Genomic DNA, 13,500 nt, shown 5'->3' with positions numbered 1-13,500 from the left:
TTGGACCCACACTGATTATCTGGGGTGGGTCTTGCTGAGCAATGGTTGGGTGCCAGCTTGTCCCAGAAAACATTTGCATGATTGTACAGCAGCAGAGGCTCAGAGTTTATGGTAAATCCCAATACACAGCTGGGATCTGGTTTTGCTGTGCTCTGGCATCTTTTTTCCAATATCCATAAATGTGGCAGCTCTCTAGGATCTGCTGGAACTTTTGCCCAGAGGGAAGCTGTATGGCCCCTAAGCCTCTATCAAACGCATTTCAAGCAGGGGAACCACTTCTGCCCATGTGGCCCATGGAATCCTTAGACTGCAATCCTGCTTCTGGGGATTTGCCCTACTTCCTCACCAGAGCACCACCAGGCACTGAGAGCTCCAAAACTTCAGACTCTGTGCTCCACTGTTTATAGAATCCTGGTGGTATTGAAACCCTCTCCTTTCTCCCTGTCAATGGTTTTGGGGAACAGATTTCTTGTCCACTCCTCTACAAATATTTAAATATTTTCACTCTTTGTCTCCAGCTACTTTCGGGGGTAATGGTGTTCTTGTGCAATCACAGTGTGCTGCACTCTCCCCTTTCTCTTTATCTCTCTGTCCTCTCTCTGTGAAAACTGCTCCCTAAGGTCTGAGTCTCTGCAGCTTTTCTCTCCCCCAATTCACCTCTCCATACCACATACCTGCCAAGTTCTCTTGCTCCAATTATGCAGATTGTTGTTTTAATCCTTAGATCAACTTCCTAGGTGTTCAAAATGGTTTGATCCTGATCTAGCTGTGTTTCAGGGACAAGACAAGCTCAGGATCCCCATACTGAACCAATCCTCGAGGATTGGGAATTTAAAAAACAGCCATCGGGGCGCCTGGGTTGCTCAGTCGGTTGGGTGTCCGACTTTGTCTCAGGTCATGGTCTCACAGTTTGTGAGTTCAAGCCCTGCATCGGGCTCTGTGCTGAAAGCTCACAGCCTGGAGCCTGCTTTGGATTCTGTGTCTCCCCCTCTCTCTGCCCCTCCCCTGCTCATGCTCTGTCTCTCTATATCTCTCAGTAATGAATAAACATTAAAAAACAAAAAACAGCCTGTGGTCCCAGGATTTATGGACTTGCTTAAATGGAGAACACAACAGCCAGCTGTACAGTAATGGATCTGGAAAGCTACGTATTCCATGCTGAAAGTAATGTTTTGGACCATTTCAAATATATGAAGGATTAATTACTCAAGCATTTTTGTAGATTAGAACTTTGAAAATAAAGATTTAAAAGGCTAAATATATATAGGGGAGCCTGGGTGGTTCAGTCGGTTAAGCGTCCGACTTTGGCTCAGGTCATGATCTCACAGTTCGTGAGTTCGAGCCCCGCATTGGGCTCTGTGCTGACAGCTTAGAGCCTGGAGCCTGCTTCAGATTCTATGTCTCCCTCTCTGCTCCTCCCCCACTCATGCTCTCTCTTTCAAAAATTAAAAAAAAAAAAGGCTAAATATAATCAATTTGAGAAGTCCTTTTCTAAAGGTTCATTATTCTTCTACCAACAAATTCTTCCTTGTTCCAAAGTCCCTAATTTTGATAAACATGGGAGCGTCTTTATCCAACCATCACTGTTAAATAGGTTTCACATAATACACAGCCTACAGCAACTATGTATAATGCCTTAGGAAGGCCTTTTGTGAGGACTTTATCTTTAATAAGTATCAAAGTGTTTATAGTGGAGACAGAACTTATGAATACAACGAATCTGGGGAAAACATTTACAAGGTTGAAATCATAATAAAGTTTAGAGAGAACTCACTTTCCAGATATCATTATAAAAGAAAAAATGTCAGAAAGTCTTTTTTCATAGCTTCAGCCTTTTTATATGTCATTGTATTCTTACTGAATAGAAGATTTACAAATGTAGTGAATGTGGCAAATCTTTTTTCCAGTCTTCAAAACTCACTCATCAATAGATTTCGTACTGAGAATAAACCTTACATATGTAAAGAATGTGGCAAAGTCCTTAACCAGTAATCAAAATTATCTGGAAGGTACATACTGGGGAGAAACCTTGAAAATGTCAAGAATGTGGCAAAGCCTTTAATCAGCACACAAAACCTTTCTGAATATAAGAGAATATTTACTGGGAAGAAATATTAGAAATCTGAACAATTTGGTGAAGCCTTTAACCACTGCTTAAATCTTTGATATCAGAGTATACATTCCTGGGAGAAACCTGAACAATATAGAAATCATAGCAAAGCCTTTCACCAGGACAACCTAAGTTAAACAAGCATACTGGGGAAAAAACTTATAAATGTAAAGAATGTGGAAAAGCTTTACATGGAACTCAACATCAGAGAATGTATAGTGGATAATAACCCTTGAACAGACAAAAAAAGTTGTTGTGAATGTACATATCAGAAAAAAAGAGAATCATACAACATGAAAATTTAAATATGTAAAACTGGCAATGTGTAAGATGAAAAAAATATATAATTAACAGCAGAAAATTCACAGTGAAAAGCACTAAGTGTACACAACTTTTTAGATATTAATCTAAATCAGAGTATTTATTACCAAGAATAAAACAGGTTAAAACACATTGTTTATAGTAGAGCCTTCCACATGTTAGGGGCTCTGACCTCTATGCAGTTGAAATAGGTGTGTTGCTTTTGATTCCCACAAAATTTAACTATTAACAGCCTACTATTGACCAGAAACCTTACTGAGAATATAAACAATTTGGTCAACATATATTTGGAATGTTATAAGCAAAACCATGGAAACCACAACTCTCAGATTATTATATCAGAGAAAGAAGACTGGTTATTGAATGTTTGTAGTCTGTATTTTGACCAAGTATTATACAGTGATTTTGCAGTGGTTTTTTTTTGAACTGAATATATTTTAATTAATAAAACTGAATGGGTTTTCATGTGTTAACACTGATTTGTAATGAAGGAAGGGTTATCCTTGAACCAACCTTAACCTACTCTGTCTTAAACAACATTGTAGGTAAATAGACTGTAATGACAAAGTACACTTGAACCTTGAACGTGTGGTTTTGCACAGTGCATATCCACTTACATCCATATTTTTTAATGGTACAATACTGTAAGTGTATTTTCCTTATGATTTTTGCAATAACATTTTTTGTCTACTTTAATATAGCCTATAATATGTATAACATAGAAAATATGTGTTTATGGACTGTTTATGTTTTCAGTGAGGTGTTTGGTCAACAGTAGGCTATTTGAAGTTAAATTTGGGGGAGTGAAACGTTATATATGTATTTTCAGCTGCTGGGGGATTGAAGAATCAACCCCTCCATTAGTCCACAGTCAACTGTACTTATGAATGCCGTGGGATAACATCACAATATTCCCTTTTTCCAGTAACCTGAAATTATTTGAGATTATTTTCCCCCAATTTATATACTGTATCTTTTCCTCCATTTTGTAACTACTCAGACATTATAATGGTTCGAATATAGATGATATAAAAGTATTATTGAGAGTGTAGCTAATTTGTTTATATTGCACTGGACTCCATTTTATATAACCAGGTTGCCTGTAGGAGGTTCGAACTGACATTAGCTCCTTCTAATAGCTAATGTATTATATAAAAGCCCCCAAAGTCACAAGCTAGTGTACGTTCCTGATATGACATCCACATTAGCCCTTGTGAACACCAGTCTCCACCCCCAGTGTATTTACCTGTGCACCCTTTGGAGAAGACGCCCACAGAGTTTACCATACTCCACTCATTTTGCTTCAGATTGTGCATTTTAGACTTGGCCCAGGCATGGCAAGGCATTACAACCATGAACCATAATAAAGGCACCTGCCCCAGTTCCTGCCAGTCTCTGCCTCAACTTGAAGGCATACTGTATACATGCTCTTAGGTCTATGAGTAATAAACCTATTTCAATTTCCTCTGTGTTCTTGCATTGAACTATGGCTCACGATCTAATTCCCAGGGGCTCTACTTAACAAATAATAATTTATCACAGTCACTGCAAATATAATTATAAGCCATACCTGCACAATTCTAAATCAGTATTCGTAAAATTTTATTCTGTAGTATCCTTTGCTCATGTCCTTTTTCTGAGTGTTCTGAACACAAAAGACTCCCATGATTTTGATATGCATGGAATGCAAATTGTAAATTTACCAAGCTTAAGATATAATTGAGGTGTAACAGGACTAATGAGGGAAAAGTTTGTGCGTGTACGTGTACCAATATCTTCACAATAAAAGGGAACATCAGATCAATGTAGGTAATGTCAAAGTTTCAAAACTGATGATTTCCTGGCAAACTCAAATGTTACAGATTCATAAGAACGCTTTTCTGTACATTGTGTTGAATTTTTCTCTCCCAAATCTCATGACTCTTGATGTGAGAATCTGCCCATGCAAATCCTGTCATGTCTATCTGCCTATTACTTGTGTGGGATATACTCTGTTCTCCTTGTTCCAATGTTCATGAACCATTGTTTGTATGACTTGCTCAGGGATTTTAAGAATGGCTTGCATTGAATCACATGCTGTGCAGATATTAATTAACATGGGATTAGTTATACAGTAAGCCTATTAAGTTCCATGTGTAATTGATACATTTCATTCTGTCTCAGTGGGACAAGAGCACTGTTTCAGCTTTCTTTAATGTTTCCTTCACTTTTTATAAATGATATGTTCCAACTTGTTCACATTGCTGTGACAATCAGGCAATGAGAAAGCATGAAATATGGCCTTTTGTAGCAACGTGGATGGAACTGGAGAGCTTTATGCAAAGTGAAATGAGTCATACAGAGAAAGACAGATACCATATGTTTTCACTCTTAGTGGATCCTGAGAAACTTAACAGAAGACCATGGGGGAGGGGAAGGAAAAAAAAGAGAGGGAGGGAGCCAAACAATAAGAGACTCTTAAAAACTGAGAACAAACTTAGGGTTGATGGTGGGGGGGGGGTGGGGGGGGTGGGAAGGCGGGGAGGGTGGGTGAGGGGCATGGAGGAGGGCACCTGTTAGGATGAGCATTGGGTGTTGTATGGAAACCAATTTGACAATAAATTAGATATTAAAAAATAATTAAAAAATATGAAGATGTCATAAGTTATGGGTCATTTTGATATTTGTTTGAAGTGAACAAGCATGGGACAGTTCTGGATGTGTAGCAGTTTTCTATACTTAGGAAGATAACAGTATTCCATTGGGAGTAATGTTACTGCCCCATGTAAGAGATGAAAACAATCAGATGAAGTCTTGGCCTGAATTCTGCATGTAGAGAGAGACAGGACACTTGTCCTGGGCTGCACTAGTGACTCTTAACTTAGGAAGGTAAACTCTAATCGTTTTCTTTCCAAATCATCTCTAGTTCTTCGATGTCTGCTCATTTCTTTTCCCATCAACCTAGGCATCAGAGCTGTCCTACTCCCACCTCAGTCACTCGGGCCCTTGTAGGTTCGTTCTCATGAGCAGTTTGGATTTTTTTCTGAGCAATGAGAAATGACCTTTTTAAAAAAATTTTTTTTTACATTTATTTATTTTTGAGAAACAGAGTGAGACAAAGTGTGAGTGGGGGAGGGGCAGAGAGACAAGGAGACACAGAATCTGAAGCAGGCTCCAGGCTGTGAGCAAGCGGTCAGCACAGAGCCTGATGCGGGGCTCGAACCCACAAATTGTGAGATCATGACCTGAGCTGAAGTCAGACGCTCAACCGACTGAGCCACCCAGGTACCCTGAGAAATGATCTTTAAACAGATCATTGGAGGCCATACTTAAGATTTTTTTTTTTTTTAACGTTTATTTCCTTCTGAGAGACAGAGCACGAGGCAGGGACAGTCAGAGAGAGAGGAAGACAAAGAATCTGAAGCAGGCTCCAGGCTCCGAGCTATCAGCACAGAGCCCCATGTGGGGCTCGAACCCACGAACCGCGAGATCATGACCTGAGCCAAAGTCAACCCCCCAACCAACTGAGCCATCCAGGCGCCCCTATGTATAAGATTTAAATACAACATTGTCACCACTTCATTGAGATAAGAGGAAAGAGGTGTCAGTGGGCCACAGGTTTAATTCAGACACTTGGCACTGAGAGAGTTATGAGGGCAGATAAAACATGATGATGGTATCCTTTGAGAGGAAGATAAGACCGACCTAAGAAAATATGGAGAACTCTTGAAATGTGGGTGCACAAATGGGAGGGAGTTCTTTTTGTCACTCCAAAGGCTTAGGAACCTACATGTGATGAGCAAGTGTGACAGAGATGGAGACTTGGGAAATGTGGGTTTCAGAGAAGTCAGTTCCTATCTTCATGAGTTCATAAATTCTATGTATTGCTGAGGACAGGGGATGCCGGATGACAAAGATTCCTGTACTTTTCAGGCCAAAATCAGTTGTGGTGGATGGAGAGGGTTTGCTGGAAGATGCAAATGTTGTGGGCATAGCTTTCCAATGTCACATGGCAGAGTAGATACGGGAAATGAGGAAGCCTTGTGGACCCTGGCAGGAGCAGCAAACTGCACTGACCTTCCACAAAGCACTAGAATCTTAGGTTTATAAACGCATGTTGGTCTGATCCACTGTAGATGGATGACATTCCAGTGAAGCTGATCCACAGCTGGGAGGAAAACTCAGTCCTGCTTGAGCCCCATGATGAGTGTTCTACTCAGGATTGTGCGAGGTACTGATTAGGTGGGGAGCAGTTCACCAGTCAGAGGCAATATTTCTGCCCCAAACAGTCCACTAGTTTTTAGGCTAGAAGTCCCTCTGTTCATTCACAGCCCATGTAGCATTTTTTCCTATCTGGTGTGTGTCTGTGTGTGTGGGGGGAGAAACAGGATTTCTGTCCATTGTGGAGACAGATGATACCATGAAGTTGGGAACCAGGTTATGCTTGCAATTAACATTAGCACAAGTACTAATAATAATGCATTTGGGGGTAGCTGTTCTTTTGTGTTCCACTATACCATGAAAAGGCCAATGTGTACATAATACAAAAGAAGATGTATATTTGTATTATGTAAACAGTGAGTAGATAAATGTTCATGTCTGATAAAATGGCATATACACCCTATGGTGCACTCTAGCTTTTCCATTTCTTCCCTGTGGTATTGCCCACCTGCAGGCATTGTGGTCACACTTGCTCTCTCGTGGTCATAGATGCTTGCCCCACTATCAGGTATCAGACCGTGTTCCACGCAGCAAGGAGGGAGTGTAAATATGATGGGACTTAAGGAACTTACTCTGCAACACTCCTTTTTGTCTCAGGATAGGCCATCCTTTTCAAGGCAGTTCTGTCTTGCTGGCATACCACAACTCTAAGTAAAAACATATCTGTAACACAGGTGGATATGTGAGATTGTTGGGAATGGCCAGTGTTACCTGAAGTGTTTCAAGGCATCTGACACAAAGGACATCATGCCTTGCACTGGAATCAGCTGCTATGGAAAGCACCTGAAATTTAGAGTGTGCTTACTCAGATGCGCAAGAATTGTATAATGTATGCAAAAGGAGTGCTAATTCTTTATACTTGGGCACAAAGAGCTGCTTAAGCATGCAATTATTTATTGTCTTGTACTAAAAATCATGAAATACAGATTCATAGTGAGAATGCTGCTTTATTCAATTCCATTATAAAATATAACACCTGTTAATGTGTGGCTATATGTGTTTAATATCTTATCTGATGAAATGTTTGAATAAATGCCAATTCACAATAAATTGTATTATTTGATGAAAGCTTGTGAGGACAAATGTATTTTGGGTAATTCCAGGATGCTCAAGGAGGGCGTTGAGGAGAAAATGAGTCATGGAAGACACTAAAACTGAAATAGACCATGTTAGAGTCAGACTTATTAAAATGTGTATGTTGTGTGTGTGTGTTCCACTATGTTAGTGGAACATAGAGGGTTCCTAAGACTGACTTTTCTGTGCATAACTCAGGGATGACCTTTGATTTAGTTACTACAGAGACTGTCAAATTAACTTTGGATCAGATTTACTTGGAACATTTACAAAATATCAGATATTTAGGCCTCTTCCCATGTTATTATTTCTTTTTTTTTAATGTTTTATGTTTATTTATTTATTTTTTTTTTTGAGAGAGAGAGACAGAGTGAGAGTGGGAAGGAGGAGCAGAGAGGGAGACACAGAATCTGAAGCAGGCTCCAGGCTCTGAGCTGTCAGCACAGAGCCCAATGCGGGGCTCGAACTCATGAAATCATGACCTGAGCCAAAGTCGGATGCCCAACCGACTGAGCCACCAGGTGCCCCCCATGTTACTATTTCAATAGTTCTGGGCTGTAACTCCCCAATTTTCCTTTCTCACAAGTTCTCAGGTGACACCTAAGGGCTAAGTTTTGGGAAGCTACTTGGAGAATAAATGTCTGGGGGCATATTTATGGTTGTCATTTTCAATAAAGATATTAGCCCATGGTGGTGCCTCGGTGGCTCAGTTGGTTAAGGATACGACTTCGACTTAGGTCATGATCTCGTGGTTTTTGAGTTCAAGCTCCACATCGGCTCTGCCCTGACAACATGGAACCTGCTTCAGATTCTCTGTCTCCAAGTCTCTCTGCCTCTCCCCACGATGCACTCACGCACTCTTTCTCAAAATAAACAAACATTAAAAAAAAAAAATCAGCCCGGGACGATGCAGTCAGATACACAGATGACCATGAATTATTGTAGGTGGACTCTGATCTTGGTTTCTAGATGGGAAACCTGTGTTTTAAGCCTGAAAGGTTGACCAGTGTACCTTGTCCTCAGTAGTAAAATAAATACCCACTCTGTTATCTAACATCAGTAGAAAAGGAATCAGATATGTCCAAATGCATAAAGCCATAAGGGTTAAATCATTAGAATAAAGCATTAATAACAGTGAACCATACATTTTAAAAGCTTTAGAATGACTTTAGAGTTTGGTGAATAGTGTAGATTGGATTTCACTTTTCGTGAGCCCACAACTCCTGTTTCCCTGCTGTTTTCACTGTTTCTGAATATAAATATTGAACCATGGAAAATGGTAGCTGTGTATTGAGGGTGGAAATGATCTTCCTGGTCCAGATTTTCACTGGAAACCTGCAGGACTTCTAATGTCATCATTTTCCTTTACTGTAGTGGAACCAGGCAAGGTTGACAGGTTTTTCTTCTATGGGACCTGGAACACCAAATGATTTATATGCACATGAAAACTTGGAAGCACAGAAGTGCTTATCAGCCTGGGTTTACAATAAACATCCCTTGGCAAGTTTTAGGAAACAGCATCACCTGTGCTCCCTGTGAGAGTCTGTCTATTGGTCAGGGTGAGAGCATTGGTGCTGCTTTACGAGCTCCAGGTGATTCTCAGGTGAGGTCAGGGTGAAGCATGAGGATTCACAGGCATATTTAGGAGGGCTGCGTCTGCCTTTCAGTAGAAGAGATGATGATAGTCTGCTTGGCGGGGACTTGGAAGGGGCAGGTCAGTGCAGCCCCATTCTCTGAGCTGTGGCAGGAAGTGTGGCTGTCTGTAGGAGGGGAGGACATCTGAAACCGGGAAGGAGAAACTCACAGGTAAGTGTCCACGGAGGAGCTCCTTTATTCTGAATCTCTCCTGTGACAAAGTCAAGGAGAAGGCAGTGTTTACTGCATTTCGAGATTCTTCTGCCTCTGAGGTGATGAAAGCAGGTGAAGAGGCTGTGGTGAGGCCTTTAAAGGCCTACAGGTGTGATTTCTCCACCTAATAGCACCTCAGAAAGCACTTGAGAGCAGAAGGGAGAGGAAGAAATGGCTGCTTCTCAGGTAAATCTTGTCCTGACTGAGCCCAGGGCCTGTGTCCTCATCTCTTACTGAAATGCTATGACTGTAGAGCTTGAAAACATTTTTTTTTTCTTAACCTTTGATGGACCTGCCTGGCAAATTTCTTTTGGACTAGTATTTATTCCTTTTATGATAGTCAAATTCAGCTCTTTAGGACATTCCTGTGTTACATCCCTGGGCCTTCTCTCCATTCTCTCCAACTGGGGTTTCCATACAGATTGAGGACTTGTACCATGAATTCATGAACTGCAACTATTGAAAATATTCCCTCTGTGACAGATCCATGTGGTGCTGTGTTGATACCCAAGATTCTCACTGAGATGGGTCTGGTTTCAGGACCCCAGTGAAGGAGGAGAATATGTAATATTTAGGGAGTGTCTGGGTGTGGCCTGAGTCTATGTAAACTAGTTAATGAACATGAACAAACAAAACAGATGACTGTTGGGCCCAAAATAAGTGGGTCTTTGGAAAAGAGAGCCTTGCTGTTGAGATTTCTTAAAAAAGAAAGAAAGAGAGAGACTATTTATTTTTTTATTTTTATTAAAAAAAATTTTTTTTAACGTTTATTTATTTTTGAGACAGAGAGAGACAGAGCATGAACGGGGGAGGGGCAGAGAGAGAGGGAGACACAGAACTGGAAGCAGGCTCCAGGCTCTGAGCCATCAGCCCAGAGCCCGACGCGGGGCTCGAACTCACGGTCCATGAGATCGTGACCTGAGCTGAAGTCGGACGCTCAACCGACTGAGCCACCCAGGTGCCCCAAGAGAGACTATTTAAAATACACTAAAGATGATAGGACATGGAACCAATATGTCGCTTGAAATTCGTATAAAGCTGCTGTATTTTGCATGTTTGGAATTATACCATGATTTGTGTTTGGTTTGTGTTTTTGGGAACTATATCACAGCAGCAATGAGCCGTTCTCTGCATCAGGACACTGGTTATCAATTTGATTCGTTACAGTTCATGTTGACTTTATTCACTTGGTTCAGGGTCTCTCTCCCAGATTCACCCAGAAAGTGAAAGCTCTCACCTTTCTTTACTGGAGATCCTGGCCCTTGCAAATAAAAGTTCATATTAGTTCTTGATGTCTTAAGATTACACTTTGTTCTGCACCTTGTCACAGATATTCTCTCATTTATCACTCTTTTATTTTCAGCAAAAGGCAATCAGTATCCTATAATTATGGTATGTTCAAGTATCTTAAAATTCCATACAGATAAAGGACATCATTTCAAAAAGGAACTAATAAGGCATTTGTTGGTGTAAAGGAGGAAGTATTCATGATGTTTTATCTTTACTTGAACCTTCCCTTTGCCCTGAGGTAATGTGGTCCTCACTCTAGATCAGATATAATTCTAGGACCTAAATGGCATGGAATATTGTTGTACACATTGCACAAGCAGCTATCTATTCTTTATTTTGACTCAGTAGTACTTCAAATTGGAATTAAGGAGTGGAACATTGAAAAGGCTTCCCAAGTGCTCTAAAGAGGCCACCAGGAAACAGGGTTGGGAGAAATAATTTTGTATATCGTTTGTAATATGCTGTCTTCTCTGGTAAACATAATGTTTGAGTTGAAATCCTAGATTCTCCGGCAAGACTCATGTTTTTTGTTTTCTTTTGTTCTTGGTAAATAGGTCTTGCTCTCTCTGGATCTGGTCAAGATTTCTGGAAAAGGAAAGAGCCCTGACATGTGAAGAGAAAGGAGACATTACCCACACATGCAGGTAAGTGGGAATGAATGCACCAGATGACAGAGGTAAGGACCAAAGATCAAAGGAGAAAACGTGACCTTAAACTGTGGTTTTGAAAGCTCTGCTTCAACGGACTGATTCTGGAAACCTGGGTTTATTTCTGTGGTGGTCACAGAGGGACCTATCCTGTCTCCCTCTTGTCATGTTCCTACATCCTCTAAAGAATTCCCTTCTGTGCCAATGTCTTCCATGGCATTCACAGTGAAACCCAAATGCCTCTCCATGGCCAGTGAGGGTCTGTGTGATCTGAAGGCTATTCCATTGCTTTTGGGTGGCAGGTGAAAATCTCTACACATAGGCAGTTTCTAAGTGGAGGCCCCAATGTGATTTATTCCTCTCCCACTTTTGGGTACCCTTGTCTGTTGCAGACATGCACAAATACTGGTACATCAGGAATGTGTGGGTAAATTGAATCTCCCATGTCAAATAGTATATAGAGCAGCTTTCCCCATAGATGAAATTGACCAGACCCTGTCGCCCATCCTCAGAAATCTACCTGGGAGCATGGTGCTTGGGTGGCTCAGTCAGTCAAGCGTCCAACTTCGGCTCAGGTCATGACCTCATGGTTTGTGGGTTCAAGCCTTGCTTTGGACTCTCTGCTGACAGCTGAGCCTGGAGCCTACCTCGGATTCTGTCTCCCTCTCTCTCTCTGCCCCTCCCTGGCTCACTTGCTTGCTCTATCTCTCTTAAATAAACATTAAAAAAAAGAAATGTACCTGGGAGCCTCAGTGTTCACATTGGCCTCACAATGGAATACGTTGGGCCACTTCATTAATACCTAATTGATGCTAGGCCCCATCAAGAACTAAGTGCCAAAATCTTTGGGGTTGGGACGCTGGAGATGGTAGTGCAAAAAACTACACAGGGTATCCCAACGGGAGGGCAAAGCTGAGAACTTTTCTAAACGTTGCTTGTCAAAGTTTCATGTATATACCAATCACTTCAGGTTACTATTAAAAAAGATTCTAGGGCCCCACACTCAGATATCATGACTCCCTAGGACTAGACGAAGGTCATTAGTTTGTACTTTTAACAGTCATTGAGGCTGGTAACCCAAGACTACATTTCCAGTAGCACTAAGCTAGAGAAAGCAGAAGAGCACACCCAAGCCCCTTACACCCAACCATCTTATCTCAACATAAACACTGCTGTTGCCAGTGTGAAGATTAACAGCTTCTGGAAAGATGGCCTTTTCTGCTCATCCCCTGCAAGTTGGAAAGGGACTAGATAAGGCAGGGGTGTCTGAGCAAGGCTGTTTGGGGTACATAATAGGTACTCATTCTCGAATGTCTACTGAGCATCTTTTCCATGGTCTAGGTATAGGAGGATGCAGTCTGTCCAAGATACTGTGCAGGGAATCAGACATATATTACGTGGGTTAATCTTTCTAAAACCTTGGGAATTGGGTACTGCACATTCCTTTGTTCCAGGTGGGTTTTGGATGCTCGGTGAGCCTTCCTGGGTTTAGAGATGGCTTCTCTTCTTTTGCATCATCAGTAATCTTGAAACAATGTTGGATTTAATGGCACAAATATAGAGAAAAGATTGGGAAACAGAAAAGAAGGGTGGATTAGAGGGATATTTAATAGGCCAGTAATTTTCCTTACCTATTTGGTTAGTTTTATTAAAGAATTCTTTTAATGTTTATTTATTTTTGAGAGAGACAGAGACAGAGAGAGAGAGAGAGAGAGAGAGACAGAGAGTGGGGGAGGAGGGGCAGGTGCAGTGGGAGGAGACACAAAATCTGCAGCAGGCTCCAGGTTCTGTCAGCACAGAGCCCAAAGTGGGTCTCCAACCCACCAAATGTGAAATCAAGACCTAAGCAGAAGTCAGCGGCTTAACCATGTGAGCTGAGCCTCCCAGGCGTCCCCAGGTGCCCAGTGTTTGGTTAATTCTAAATGTGGACTTTCAAAGGATGTCCCAGGAATGGAAGATGGGATGCTTTGGGTTACCTTGGAAGCACTGTTTTAACCAGATAGGTGAAAA

At 41.3% G+C, this 13,500-nt stretch overlaps 1 protein-coding gene across 2 annotated transcripts in view; it reads left to right on the top strand.

The window, feature by feature from the left end:
• Positions 1-13,500, top strand: part of LOC122209087 (putative protein ZNF720) — a 76,352-nt gene that overhangs the window by 40,716 nt on the left and 22,136 nt on the right. For both annotated transcript variants that reach the window (XM_042920713.1, XM_042920712.1), the window contains one exon: positions 11,398-11,487. The gene's annotated coding sequence lies outside the window, so the exon portion shown is untranslated. The remainder of the gene's footprint in view (positions 1-11,397; positions 11,488-13,500) is intronic.

This window comes from Panthera leo, chromosome E2 (genome assembly GCF_018350215.1).
Source record: "Panthera leo isolate Ple1 chromosome E2, P.leo_Ple1_pat1.1, whole genome shotgun sequence".
Classification (NCBI taxonomy): Eukaryota; Metazoa; Chordata; class Mammalia; order Carnivora; family Felidae; genus Panthera; species Panthera leo.
This window is presented reverse-complemented; position numbering and strand designations above follow the sequence as displayed.